This window comes from Garra rufa, chromosome 20, assembly GCF_049309525.1.
Source record: "Garra rufa chromosome 20, GarRuf1.0, whole genome shotgun sequence".
Lineage (NCBI taxonomy): Eukaryota > Metazoa > Chordata > Actinopteri > Cypriniformes > Cyprinidae > Garra > Garra rufa.
Window position 1 is genome coordinate 31,489,638 of NC_133380.1, and position 3,201 is coordinate 31,492,838.

Sequence of the window (3,201 nt, forward strand, 5' to 3'; positions counted from 1 at the left end):
CCTCGAGAGAGGCTGGCAAAAATTGGCAAAGCTGACTGTATTTCAAGTCATCCCGGCGGGGTATTGGGTAAAGTTTTCAACCAGCAATGATCGCGCCTCAGATAAACCACATAGGCTACAATATTGCATCTGCGAAAGAATGCCGGCGACGGTCGTGACCTTTTCGTGCACCTGCGTGGATGTGAACCAACAAGGTGGTAACAAGCTGGATGAGCCCCAGAGACAGATCATCGGTGAAGACCTCATTACCTAGACGGCCATCGACGCAAGACCGTGAGAACCAGATGAGTCCTCTTCAATCAGACTTTTTGTGGCACCATGGAACTTTTGCATCTACATTAATATTAGTCTGTTTCTTCTTATTCCGAGGTCACCGTAGCCACCAGATCCAGTCTGTATCCAGATCAGATGGTTACTGCAGTCTCCGGGATCCAGTCCGTACCAAGAGCAGATGGTGGATCAGCACCTACAGCCGAATGTCAGCGGATACCATGTCAACTAGATGAGCCCCAGAGACAGATCGTCAGTAAAGAACTCCTAACCAAGACGGCCGCAATTTGGGGCACCTGTTTTATGGAAATCAAGAATGCTTTCATGGGAAATGACAAACTGGTGTAGCGTTTGGCTAATAAGCTAAAGCCACAAAGGATGTATCGGTGCCTCATCGTCCGAGCAGAATCCACATTCGGCCGTAATCGGAGGTTACTACTAACGTTCGATTGTGTCTCATAGGGAGTTTGGAAGCTTGGGAACAATAGTCTGTCAAAGACGGGGAAGAAGGGAAGAAAAGGGGGAAGGAAGAACAAGAGAAAGGGAAGAAGAAAGAGAAAAAAATGACGAAAAGAAAGGGTGAAATGTGATGTTTAAACATAATACTTATATTACATTATTTCCTATTGCAGGCGCTCACCAAGACCGGGGTTCGAATCCAGATAAAGGCACCTTTTTGTATTGTTATTGTTATATTGTTAATTTCATTAAATAAATGCAATTATTAAGGTTAATAAAATGTGCATATGTACAATTCTTTCATGAAAAATAAAGAATACCAGTGGAACTGTGGTATTGTTGATGTTGTTGTTGTTATTATTACTTATTATTTTGTAGTTGGTGTATTACAGTTTTTCTCAAATGCTAAAACACAAAAGCCAATCCTCTAAACCAAATGACCAGTTGTCTAAACACATTTACTTAATCTAGCCATCATTTTCCAATATCATAAACACATTTCACATGAAGACACAATTCACAAAACACAATCCTCCGTTCTCATAAATCTAAACACATTTTTCCTTGCTAAAACACAAGTTGCAAAAGAACTCTGCTTATATTCTCAAATGAAAGCTCATGTGATGCAAAATGCTTGCCACAGTCAGCAATATTTGAACACAATGAACACACCTGGCATCATTCATTACACACAACGACTCAAAATTGAAGACACTTGTTGCTAATGCTGTGACCACATGTATAAAAGCAAGTTCAGAGTGCACAGTTTGTGCACAGAGTGCTGAAGATTCCAAACAACACAATGGATGAAGGCAGAGTCAGGGGAAGAGGAATTTGAGTCAGAGGAGGGAGAAGAGCTGGCCATGGAAGAAGAGGAGCAGGCCAACGAGGAAGAGGAGGAGGCCAACAAGGGAGAGGAGAAGGTCCAGGAGGGAGAGCAAGACCTCGCACCATCATTACGGACGAGATGCGAGCAACAGTCATTGACCATGTCATTGTCCATAGCATGACAATGGCTGAAGCAGGACTAAGACTCCGTCCAAACCTGAGTAGGTTCACCGTGGCCAACATTATCAGGGCATTCAGACAACACAACAGATATTGTACTCTATTGCTTTCTTTGTCACAATACAGTTTTACAAGCCTGTGAAAGTAGTCTATTGGTTTCAAATCAGTTGTTATTGTAAAACATGTCAATTGACAACATGTTTCTTTCTTTAGAGTTGAAAGAATGCCACATAGAGGTGGGAGGGTTGCTATATTTACAGCGGCACAAGAAACCCTCATTGTGGATATGGTTTGTGAGAACAACCTCATCAGACTCCGGGAGATCAGAGACAAAGTCATTGCCGATAATGTCAACGTTGAGAGCATTGATGATGTCAGCTTGGCCACAATAGACCAAGTTCTCCGGCGCCAAAAGATGCGGATGAAACAGGTCTATAGGGTTCCCTTTGAGCGCAACTCTGCGCGACACAAAGACCTACGTTACGAGTATGTGCAAGTAAGTATACATCCATGTTTACAGTACAGTTAGTGGACACACTGTGTTGCTCAGTGGCCTACATTACTTCTGGACAATACTGTGCTACCTGATTGACTGTTGTTCTGAACACCTGTGCACTTTCACATTTTCACAGAGGATATTACAGTTGGACGCGATGGCCAGACCTCATGAGTACCTCTTCCTGGATGAGGCTGGCTTCAACGTGCAGAAACGAAGGCAAAGAGGCCGTAACATCATTGGCCGAAGAGCCATCACTGAGGTTCCTGGCCAATGGGGGGGTAATATTACTCTTTGTGCGGCCATGGGTTCGGAGGGGCTTGTCCACCGGCATGCTGTCCTTGGGTTTTACAACACCCAACGTCTCCTCACCTTCCTAGAGGAGCTAAGAGACATCCTCCTGGACTGCCAACAACACCATCCTGGGCCCGCACATCACATTTATGGGATCATTTGGGACAATGTCCGCTTCCACAGAACAAACCAAATCAGAGAGTGGTTCACCACCAACAGTAACCACTTTTTACAGTTTTTTCTGATTGCTTAAGCACATTTTTTGTAACTATTGGCTATTTTTGCAAAACTCTACACACAAATAAGAAAACCTTTCACCCTAATTATCAAAACATTGTAGTTCTCTTGCAAAAGCGAACACAGCTAGATTACAGTTTTTTTCAGTCGCTAACAAGCGTTTGTCCAAACAGTGGTCACATTTTCAAAACTCTAAACACAATTAGCACAGCATCGGTCTTTTGTGGCCATACCATTTACACATTTCATGTCGTTTTCACCCAATATGCAGTCAGTAAACACATTTCCACAATGCTTACATTTTCTTAACAGACAAGCTATACCTCCCAACTAAATTATGGATTGTTTTTGTAGTATTTACGAATGTTAACACACAACATCCCACAATAGCAAAAACAATATTCCAAACCTTAGATACAGTATAAAAACCTCTGCAT

The 3,201-nt window shown here is 42.7% G+C and overlaps 1 non-coding gene across 1 annotated transcript; it reads right to left on the bottom strand.

The window, feature by feature from the left end:
- LOC141294338 (U4 spliceosomal RNA) lies at positions 1 to 141 on the bottom strand. Its single transcript, XR_012340929.1, has one exon. It is a non-coding gene; the product is annotated as a U4 spliceosomal RNA (small nuclear RNA).
- Between the last annotated feature and the right edge of the window lie 3,060 nt (positions 142 to 3,201).